The 11,468-nt window shown below is 40.6% G+C and overlaps 1 pseudogene; it reads right to left on the bottom strand.

The window, feature by feature from the left end:
- Window positions 1-8,924: 8,924 nt before the first annotated feature.
- Window positions 8,925-10,954, bottom strand: Snrpc-ps2 (small nuclear ribonucleoprotein polypeptide C, pseudogene 2; annotated as a pseudogene).
- Window positions 10,955-11,468: the final 514 nt, after the last annotated feature.

Genomic DNA, 11,468 nt, shown 5'->3' with positions numbered 1-11,468 from the left:
TAGAGAAATTTAAATAAATAAATAATAACTGGATATTTGGATTTCTTTGCCCACATATTTAGGCTTAACCATTTTATAGCCGACACACCGAAGCTTTTATAAAGTGACACGATTTAGGAAGCGCTGCTCTGTTCAGATCTCTATACTAGAACCACAATGGGAGGCAGAAAAGAGAAACGTCACCTGAATTAATGTCCATAGAAGCCCAGAAATCATGCTGGAGCATACAAGATGGAAAAGCGCTTTCCTCACTTCCAGGAATGATCTAATTTTGATGGCTAATTGCTAAGTATCACCTTCGTAAGATAAAAAATAAACTGATGTTAAAAGCCTGCTGCCTCGGTCCCCAGCTCCGAAAAAAAGAAAAAAAAAAAAAAAAAAGAAGTCAGGAAAAGCCTGCTGCCGAGACATGCTTCAATGGGAATGCTAACAGCTAACACCGTGTAACCATAGCTGCGGTGCACGGAAGAAGCAAGGAAATGAAAACTTGAAGCTTTCTACAACAGCCTGCTTAAAGCGATGGATGGAAGGTTTGAGAAAAGGGTCAACACTCAGGGCAGGGAGGTAGGCTGTTCTCCAGACAACAGATGGGAAGCAAAGTCCACACTTCTGACCGTGGCTCTGGTGGGTGTTCTCTCTCAATACAGAGTCTTCACCTTCTTTTTGCTATTATTAAAGAATTTAATGAGGTCTTATTTTTAATACCCTTGTTTTATTATTCCTTCCTTGGAGAGAGAGAGAAAGAGAGACAGAGAGACACAGAGAGAGAGACAGAGACAGAGAGGCAGAGAGACAGAGACAAAGAGAGACAGAGAGACAGAGACAGAGATAGAGAGGCAGAGAGACAGAGACAGAGAGAGACAGAGACAGAGACAGAGAGAGACAGAGACAGAGACAGAGAGAGAGAGAGAAAGAGAGAGGTTTAAAGTTCTTTCTTATCAGCCATGCACATAGCTGTGTGGTTTTGTTTGAGTGTGTTGGTTTATTAACTGTAAGGACTTGTGGCTCCTTTTGATGTCCTTTTACTGTATGGCTGTTTACATTCTTTGCACCAACTACCAATTCTTAAAGGATGTGAGAAAATCAGTTCGCCCTGCTTGGCCTCAGCTGTTTGCTCCCGGCCTCTCATCAGCATGCAGCAGAATTCCTCTAGGAATTAGAAAAGATCCAGAAATTGTTGCTTTCAGCCAACTGTCCCTTCCTAACAGGAACTCACATCTGCCTGAATTCCATGGAAATACTTTGCGGTTACTAATAAATCTATCAGAGCCTGCTAAATACTTCAATGTCAGGGTATTTTAAAAACGCATACACCCAAGAGAGACATAGGAATGCTTCCAGATCCTGGTTGACCTTCAAGCCAATGTGAGAAAAGCTAAAGGAGAAAAAGACAAGATTTTTATGAAGAAAAATTTCATCATTGCTTGCTTATTAGAAATAGCAAAGGGGCAGTTTTGTTTCCGAATGTTTTATATTGATACTGAAACTTTTCTATAAAAGATGCCAGCCTCTTTATCCCAGGAATGATATCAAGTAGTTTAACTGGACATTATTTAATACTGGAAATACTGCAAATTAAAAAATAGAACACAATGTCTCCTAAATGTTTGTAACATTGGATCAGAAGTAGAATAAATAAAATCAAATTTTATTCTGTCTGTCATTAAACTATTTCGACTCACTATTTTTAATATCAAGAATTAACTAACAATTTAATTCAGAGACATAAATACAAAGAAATAAGTTTTAGATCATAAACAGATAATAACCAAGCCTTGATTTAAAAATTGGGCCCCTGTGGCAAGAAAGAGCTCAGTGAATACAGTGCTTTCACACAAAGGTCTATAGCTCAAATCCCCAGGACCCATGTAAATGCTAAACAATCATGGTGGCCACTTGTAATCCCAGCATCCAGGAGCCAAAGACAGGGGATTCCTGAAGCAAGCTATATAGCTAGGCTAGCTGGAATTAGAGAGACCCTGGTTCAAAAAGAGAGTCTGATTTAAAGTGGAGAGGGCTAGGGGAATACCCCTGATGTCAACTTGAGACCTCTAGACCTGCATACACATGCTCACACACACAAATGTGTACCAACACATAGGAGAGTACACATACCTGCACAGACAATCACTAGATACGCATGCACACACACAGAAAAACTTAGTCCTGTATTCTATGTTGATCATATTTATTAGAATACAAGCTAGAACAACCTTGTGTGCTTAGAATAAGAATGGCCCTATATATGAATACTTTGTCCCCAATTGGTGGAACTGTTTTGGGAAGGGAACTCTTTCTTCCTTGTCGGAGGAAGTATGCTGAAAGGGGTGGGTTTTGAGTTTCCAAAAGCCCACACCATTCCCAGTCTTTCTTTCTCTCTCTCTCTCTCTCTCTCTCTCTCTCTCTCTCTCTCTCTCTCTCTCTCTCTCTTGCTCCTGTTTGCAGATCAAGGTGTAAAATTCTCAGCTACTGCTCCAACTCCATGCATATCACCTTACATCTTGCCGTGATGATAATGCATTAAACTTCTCAAACTATCAGCAAACCCCCAATTAAATGTTTTTTTTTAATAAGAGTAGCCTTGATCATAGCATCTCTTCAGCAATAGAAAAATGACTAACAGAAACATCATAGCTCTAAGATGTGGTTTTGATTAAGTGAACCACAGAAAATGAAATAGGTATGGTTTATGAAGCAAGTCTGTTGACCAAAGGAAAATAGAAAGAATGTTTATGATCTGGATTGCAAATATAATAGACACAAGAATTGTGTGATTTGAAAAAAAAGGAGCATGACAGGGCAAGGAAGGAATTCACAGGGAGCATCCTATGTGGTAATATTGACAAGCAGGAGGAAGGTTCAACTATAGTGGTTAGCAAACTCAACCTGCATGGTCATGGTCATGATTAAAGTGTAATTTACATGACACAGGTGATTTATTATTTAAATAGAATTACTAAGGATAAAAGTGGCACAGTGAAAAACAAATGCATTAGAACAAGACGTAAACTAGCACTATCCCAGGGGAACCAAGATAATGACCCTATGAAGAATAGGGGCAGGGCGGATACGTTGGAAAAAAAGGCAGTAGTAAAAAGCTCTTTCAAAGCTGTTTAAATTTAGTGTGTTCTGTTATTGGAAGCTACTACAAAGTATTTCATTTCTTATGAAGTGAAACTGGTACCAGCTATATAAGCACAACTGATGAGGTTATGGTGGACTAAAGGCAAGATGCCTAAGGCTCTACACCTACATAGAGAAAAAGTGTCAGAGGCGAAGTGAAGACACACACAAGAGAAAGAATGGAAGACAAAATCCAGTCCAGTGGCTGTTCCTCCCGGTATACCTTGTGTTGATAGGACAAGTAGTAGAGAGAAGGGAGAGCATGAGAAAAGAAATCTGGGAGAATGTGGGAAAGGGAATGACGCTCAGGAAAAATAGGTGTGAGAAATGTACAAGTAAAAAGATAGAGAATGACAAGATGAAGAATCCAGAAAGTTAAGGGGAATTAGACGGAACTGTGAAGATGGCTAAAATCTTCCCATGGTGGACTGTGTAGCCAAGGTGGTCAGAGGTTAGAACTGTGTTTGAGACTAAGAAGGGGAGACTTAACTTGGCAGATGTCACCAGCATGTCTCAATAAGTAGAAAATGTTTAGTTCTAGAAATTCTGTGAGAACTAGTAAGAAGATATTAAAGGCATAGGTATGAAAAATGAGAGATGGAGGGGCATTCAGAAATACTGGAAAATTGAAAACATAATTGGAGAAGAGACATTGCATAAAAGTTTGGAGAAACATCTGTGAAAGTTCTCTTTTGTTCCCCCCTTTAATCCTTGCATTTAGTGTGCAGAACTCGTTCTTTTCACCCATTTAGGAACTTCTATCCTTGGCAAGTTTAAGCTTTCCTTGGTTTGTTGATTAGTAACTTCAAGGTCAATTTTTACTCAAAACTTCTGTTAACTGAGTTTCAGTGCAGCTAACTCTTATCAAGCTAGCTAAAATAATTTAAACTATTACTCCCTCTTTTAATAGATGTATTTCTTATTTTGACTTGGTTTGGGTTTCTGGAGTTGCACTTGTGAAATCTTAACAATATAGTCATACAAATAAAAACCTACAAAATGACAACACCGACTGGCATATCATCCCAATTCTCACAAGGCCCCACCTTAAATGAAGAATTATAATTAACAACCGCTAAAAAAAAAGCCCATCTCCTTAGACAAGTCCCCTGATAGGGCTTATCTCCTCTATACACATATACACATGAACAGTAACATATACACATGAACAATAAATTTATATAAATACGTACATCATATGTGTGTACACGCGCACAGACATATATATACATATATATATGTATGTATATATATAACAATTGAAAATGAGATCATGAAGTTTAGAGGGATTGGGAGAGACATGTGAAGATTTAGAATGGAGAGAATATATATGGAATGGAAATGATGTAAAAGCAGCCTTTATATATGAAATTCTAAAAAAAAAAAAAGTAAGATAAATGTCAAAAGCAATTCTTGTTGAGATAAAAAAGATGGGAGAAATGGGGGTGTCTCTTGGACAAGTTCTTCCAATATATTATAAAATGTAGAACCAGGCCAATGAATCTGTGAGCATTTCTTAACGACGAACTATTCTTGATTGATAACACATTACCATCTTGATACATAAAAGCCATTTAAAGAGAAAACATAAGTAAAACCTGCGATTACTGGAAGGACAACTTGGATATTGGGTTTACCCCTTGAGTTTTTTTCTGAGAGGTACCAGAGCCAGCTCTCTCTTTTCCTACCTAAGTTATAATAATCTCACTTACAGCTTGGCTTCTGCCCTACAAGGCGACATGCATCAGGGCCAAAATCATACCAGACCCAGGCAACTCTTATGCAATAAAAATAAAGATCACTATGTTCTATTTAGTAATGGCGTCTTGATGACACTGACCTTTTAAATAAGTTACGAACTATAAGGCTAAAACCTGATGTGCAGGTGAGACTATGAAGTCAATGATACATAAGTTGGTCTGAGAGCTAGGAGTTTTGACATGGTAGGCATGCTATTAGAAAATCTGGCCCCAAACTTGGTTTTACAGGTCAAATATAGTCATGTTCTCTTTGTTGGCTTCTGAGTGTGCACATAAATTTTAAAAAGTTTTTTTTTTGACACTGAGAGAAAGAGAATGAATGGTGAAGACTGGAATGGAAGATTGGACAGCAATGTCTACATGTAATTCACATGTACCGTGTTATGTTTGCCATCTAACCTATCACTTTATTTAAGAACCAAAGGGCCAGGAAGGTAGCTTAGTTGGTAAGGTGTTTAATATGCAAGCAAGAAGACCAGAGTTTGGTCCCTAGAACCCAAGTGAAAATATTAGATATGTTAGCCTGTGCTTGTGATCCCACTGTTGGACAGGCAGAGACAGGCAGATTCCTAAGGTTAATTGGCCAGCCTGCTTAGCCTTAATTTGTGAGCCCCAAGTTCTAGTGGAAGACCCTGTTTCAAGAAAACATAGTGAATGTCTCCTGAGGAACAGCATCAGAAGCTGACCTCTGGGTTTCACACACATAAACATGCGCGCACACACACACACACACACACACAAACACACACACACACACAATCAACATGCACACAGCTAAAACAAATAAAAATAAGGAGATAATGATTGATTACTTCAAGCCAATGAAGACATGGTCAGATCATTATTTGAATCACACAGAGTTTTCAGATTATCTGTCAACTTAACATGACTACTGCTAACATCCCGAATTTAGTCAGTGATTAGTAAGACAGTACTTATCCAGCACCCCTACCCCTGAGGCTTCTTATGGTTTTATTAGAACCTCCTAACACATCATGATGCTACACAGTCAGGAAACCTGTCATAAAATAGCTTAAGCCTCCAGCTTGCTAAGTCTGTACACATGTTCCCCAAGGCTTGGCTCCTCTTTGAAGTTAACAGACAAGAGTGCTTGATTAGATTGGCCTAAGCTTCTCTCCCATCGTCATCCCAGGTGGATTTCAAAGCCTTTTGTCAGATTTGTGCGGATGAGGTAGAGGAGTGAAGGGTACAGACAGAAGGGATCCGATTTGTGAAGATCCCTCCTTTCCGGAGGCAGGGTGCCCCTGCTATTAAAGCACCCAGCGCTCTAGCAGAAATCATAATGCCCTAACACCCTCTGCTTGCTGAAGGACTCCTTCACATGCTCAGTCCCTTTTAACTATGCAGGATCCTGCCTCTTTAGCAACGTAACAGATGATTAGAACCGTTCTGAGGACTCTTCTCCTAGTGAATAAGGATAAAAATTAAAAGAGTTCATGGAAGTTGAAAACAGTATGTTGAGTTCTGTTTGGCTGGACTTTTGGCTGCCTCTGCCAGACTTGGCTGAAGGTCTGCCATCTCTGTGCTATCCAAACTCTGAGATCCTGTCCTGAAGACGCTGAGTATTCTAGAAGCTCTGAGGGTCGTGGGAAGCAGTAGATTCCAGAATCAAATTGAATGGAAAGTCAAGTTGGACATCAGTTAAGAAACATGGCTTTCGTTCAAAATGAAGGTAATTATTCGAGCTTACCCATTTTTTCTTTCCGGTGGAAAAAATAACCCTTATTTGTTTCTGACATTTTTCCCTTGGTCTTTAGGGTGCACAGACCCTACCTAAAGTCTTCCTCTTAATCACTATCTCTCTGCCTGTGCCCTGTGCGAGCCCACATCTTAAGTGTTGATGAGTTTTCTGGCTTGTGTCTTACCACTAGAACACAGCTAAGAAGATGTGCTGTACACAGTTATGTGCCATGAAATTTTAAAGTCTTTTTTCTCAGAGATTCTTAGCTCTAGCGTATCTATAGTCATCTTTAGATAGACTAAAGGACAAACCACTGAGGGATGGCCCATAGCCAGCAAGAAGCTGAACCTCTCAGTCCGGCAATGCATGAGGAACCAAATCCTGTCATTTCCCACTGAAGTTTAGAATCAGACCCTTCCCTAGTCAAGCTTCTGATGAGTTCTAGTTAGCACCAATAGTGACCCTCTAAAATGTGCAAGAAGCCATGTTGGCTAAATTGAACTTCAGAACTTTACCCAAAGTGACTGTGAGCTACTATAATAAATGATACTCTTTTAAGCTGTTACCCAGCAACAGATAACTATTGGTAGATGTTTATCTAGCTATAATCCTCAATTGAACCTATGCTCCTCAGCCACTTAATTCTAAGACCAATTGACACTTGCTTGGAATGGACACTAATGAAACTGCAAAAACTCCTTCACATACTATAACAAAAGGTCCCACTAAATCATGGTAACTCTTAGCTGTCTTATAGGTTCGGAAAAGCATCTAGAAGAACAAGTCAGATCAGCAGTTAAAATGTTTGTAAAATGGACCTTGTCCTTTCAAATTGTGGACCAAGAAGATCACACACACACAATATACACTATTAACACAAATCCTTGTGACAGCCAGGAACTGGATGTTAGTTCACTACTGCTCTAGATGTTCCACACTTTGGTTGCAGGACCTAGAAGGATCAAATTGGAAGTAAGGTAGAAGCTTTGTCTTCTCTGGTTACCTTTCAGGGTTTTGAGTGGCACTATATAAACATCTAGGTAATAATTTTTGTCAATAATCCCGTTTGGCAATGGAGTGCATGCTATATACAAAATATTGGGCTGCAAATGCTCTTTAGTGTGATGCTGGTACAATTATATAGGTATGATCAGCCACTTTCCAATTGAATATAAAAGCTGTTCTACAGAAGAGAACCCATGTTTGGTACCCTACTAAGACATAAGCCTAGGGTAAGAGCAGCCATAGGTTTTCGTGGAGAAGCTATTGTTATTGTTTTGTTATTTAATGTGCTTGTCTATCAATTTTGCCCATGAACACTTGTATTTATACCAGTCTATTACTGCTACCAACTCTCTTGGTCCAGGAAACGTCTTTTTGCAGCAAGCTCTGTTACTGTGGAGACTTACAACTCATCAAACTACTAAGAATAAGTGGCTTTCGCAGACTGGTCTGATGTCCAACCATGAAAGGAAAAGTGTCTTATCATCCCTTCCAAAGCTCCGAGAGCATCACAGAGATAGAGAGAAGAGAACGGGAGAGGGGGTGATGTGTCGTCATTTCATACAGATTAAGGAGTAAAGGAAGAGGCTTAGGGGGCTCCCAAATCATAAGAAACTGACAAACTTAAGAGGATTGCTCAACTCCCAAGACTCCCATGCTCCCTGCTGGTAGTTACATAAGAAGTAAACAGTTATTGGAGGAGAGAAGGCTGTGGTGTAGCTGCCTGCTAGTTGCAGAAACACTGCAGATGCAGTTCTCACTCATGGTGGGGTGGGAAGATGTTCAGGGCCGCAGCTGCTGCTGAGTCACCCATGAGCCAGTAAATAATGCCACATCCATGCTCCCGTGAGTAGTGTAATAAACTCACCAGACCAGCAAGCAGACACGAATTAAATAACTTCTTTGACTTGACGCTGTCTAGTTTATATGAGGTGAATAAAAACGGTTTCTCCTAGAAAGGTCATGAAGCAAAAGCGAACTTGGGCCACACAGTGAGACTCTGTTGCAAAAACAGGAAGAAAAATAAAGGAGGTGAGGAAGGAAGGGAGAGAGGGAGGGAGGAAGGGAGGGAGGGAGGGAGGGAGGGAGGGAGGGAGGGAGGGAGGGAGGAAGGAAGGGGAAAGAGATAGGGGAGATGTGAGAGGGAGGTGCAAGAGGAAGAAAAGGGAAGAAAGGAAGTAGAAAATTACTTATTTTATTTTTTAATTTCATTGGTTGGTTTGTTTGCTCACTCGCCCCACCCCACCCCCCACCCCTTGGAAATAGGTACTTGCTTTCAAAATGGTTCTCACTAGAAAGCTTTTTAGAAGTCAAAGTAAACAAAATTTGTGGTTGGAAATAAACTTTAAAAAAAATAGTGATAATCGCTTATTTTAAAGGTTAACTAGATTTTAAATAACTCGTTCACAAATGCAAAAGATTCTTCAATATTCAATCCTTTAAAAGCTAAGCCTTATTAAATTGCTCATACTAAGGCATGCAATGAGGTGATTTGCAACTTCGGGGTGAGACTGGATGAAGCTGGAGTTTGCTTCCTCTGACCAGGCCTCTAAACTCCGTGACTGGTATGTGAGTGTAGGGCAGATAGTGTGGCCCATCCAGTGACAGTCTCACTCAGACAATGCACCGCAGTCCTGCTCTGAGATGCATAGACTATCCTTTAACAAAACGGAAGAGTAGGGGCTTTGTCTGTGTCTGTGGACTATGAAAATAGATATTGCTGGTTCCAAAGAGCAGTTGAAACCATACAGCCAAGTATGGAAAGACTCCAAGTCCACTATGAAAAGACTGCTACATAACCACTCATTCTCTTCCTCCTTAAGGGAAAATCAAATGAGCGTGACTCAGAGGAGTGTTGGCCATTCATTCCCAGCTGAGAAAGGAAAGGGTTTGCCAACCTTAGCAAATCAAGAGGAAAAAAAACCATAATAACCTATGTGTGCTTATGTGTGTGGTATATATCTTAAAGCTGATTATGATTAAAGCTGAAGTCCTCTTATTAAGACTCGATAAAATGAAGCATAAATATATATGTTGCTTTTTCCAACTAAAAATATCCTTTTCTTTGCTTGTTATGTGTATCAAAATGAGACTTTACAAGAAATTGAGTATGGTAAAAGTTAGTTTTTTTTTTAATTTTTTTTTATTTTTAACTAAAACAGCTCACAATTTTGTCTCCACCATTTATAACACAAGTGAAAACTGCACTTTTTAAATTTCATGTCCCCACTCCAAAACTATTCTCTCTGATCGGAAGTAGGGAAGCATCCCTTGCCCTGCAGCTAAAAAAATACTCAGACTCAGCACCAAGAACCCCTAGTAAAACAGAATAAGTAATACAAGACTGACAGAGAACCCTTCTGCTCTTGTCAGTCTGGCCCAGTGGAACTACCATAGACTGAACAGGAGGTCTCACCGTTGGAGGCCCAGGCATCATGGGCATGTGGTCTCCCATTGCTGACCTCTTTCCCGGAGCAGGTCTCATGGGCATCATCCCAGAAGGAGGACCCATCAATGACATCATGGGAAGGCTTCCCATGTGGGGTACAAGCATTACGTTAAAGCAAGGAGGAGTGGGAGCTGAGGAGAGCCAGAATCATGGCCCCTTTAAGAGGACCATGATTAAAGCTGAAGTCCTCTTTTCTTACTGAGACTCAAGTGTTGTTTTGTCAATCAGGCTTTGGGCCTGCTCTTCAGTCCGTTTCTGGTAGGAGTCTCTCACTTTGTGTTTCCTCTCACTGCAGCATTTCTGTCTTTCAGTTGGAGAATCAAGGGTAAGATACTTATCACAGTAGTCACAATAGAACTTAGGCATGTTGTTTCAGAGGCAGTCGGTTACCACGTTGTTACCATGCCTCTGGAGCAATCGAAGCTAAATGCTTAAAATCAAACGAGACTATGCAACCTGTATGGAAAGGAAAACATTTAAAACAGCTGTGAACTCAAAACGGTTGCATTGTTTTCCAGTCTCCTAGACTCCTAGAAGACTCCTCAAACTGCTGATGTCATGTCCTCAGTCACTCCTTTTGACCAGTAGTTAACCAGAGCAGTTTAAAAAGCTTCATCCCCCCGCCTCAGGAAGTTAAGATGATTTACCTATGGGAGTTCTTTCCTAAACATTTCACACTGGACACACGCTAGCTTCCATTACTTTGTCGGGCAAGAAATAAAGGGAAACCCCAACCTCTCCTGAATTACATGAAGAAGAACTCAGGTTGCTGAGAAGGAAATGGGAACCTTCCAAGTGCACCAAAGCCATCTTCCCAAGCATTGCCCTGGGGATCTGGGGCTCAGCCTTGGGTTCTTTGTTGACTGGCAAAGGACCCTGGGCAAAGTCCCTTGAGTGTTTGGTTTCCTCTTCCCAAGCTCTTCCTTAAAAAACAGGGGATTTTCACTTTCTCTATCGCCATAAGAATCTAAGTCAAGACTATTCGGGGGCAAGGACCAAAATGGATGTGAAGTGGGGAGATGCTGGGGTCAGGGGTGGGGGTGGTGAAGGGGGGTGTAAAAACAGTAACACACACACACACACACACACACACACACACACACACACCCTTCCCTCTCTTTAATGTCTCCATCTAACCAGTATATTCAACTCCGTGTTATCCAACTCCATGTTCTAGAGGAAATCGGCAAGCAAATGTTCTCTCTCTCTCTCTCTCTCTCTCTCTCTCTCTCTCTCTCTCTGTGTGTGTGTGTGTGTGTGTGTGTGTGTGTGTGTGTACATGTGCGTTGAATCTGTGTGTTTCCTGTGCCACTACTGATGATGACATCGAGTTATTCCTTCTGCGACCCCTGGCATTTTGCATTTTGTCAGTGTCAAAGCTACTCTTTACAATAATGGGTTAACAATCCCCCACCTCAGTATCAACAGAAAG

This window comes from Rattus norvegicus, chromosome 20 (assembly GCF_036323735.1).
Source record: "Rattus norvegicus strain BN/NHsdMcwi chromosome 20, GRCr8, whole genome shotgun sequence".
NCBI lineage: Eukaryota > Metazoa > Chordata > Mammalia > Rodentia > Muridae > Rattus > Rattus norvegicus.
The sequence above is the reverse complement of the archived record's forward strand: the minus strand, read 5'-3'. Positions and strand labels throughout refer to the sequence as shown.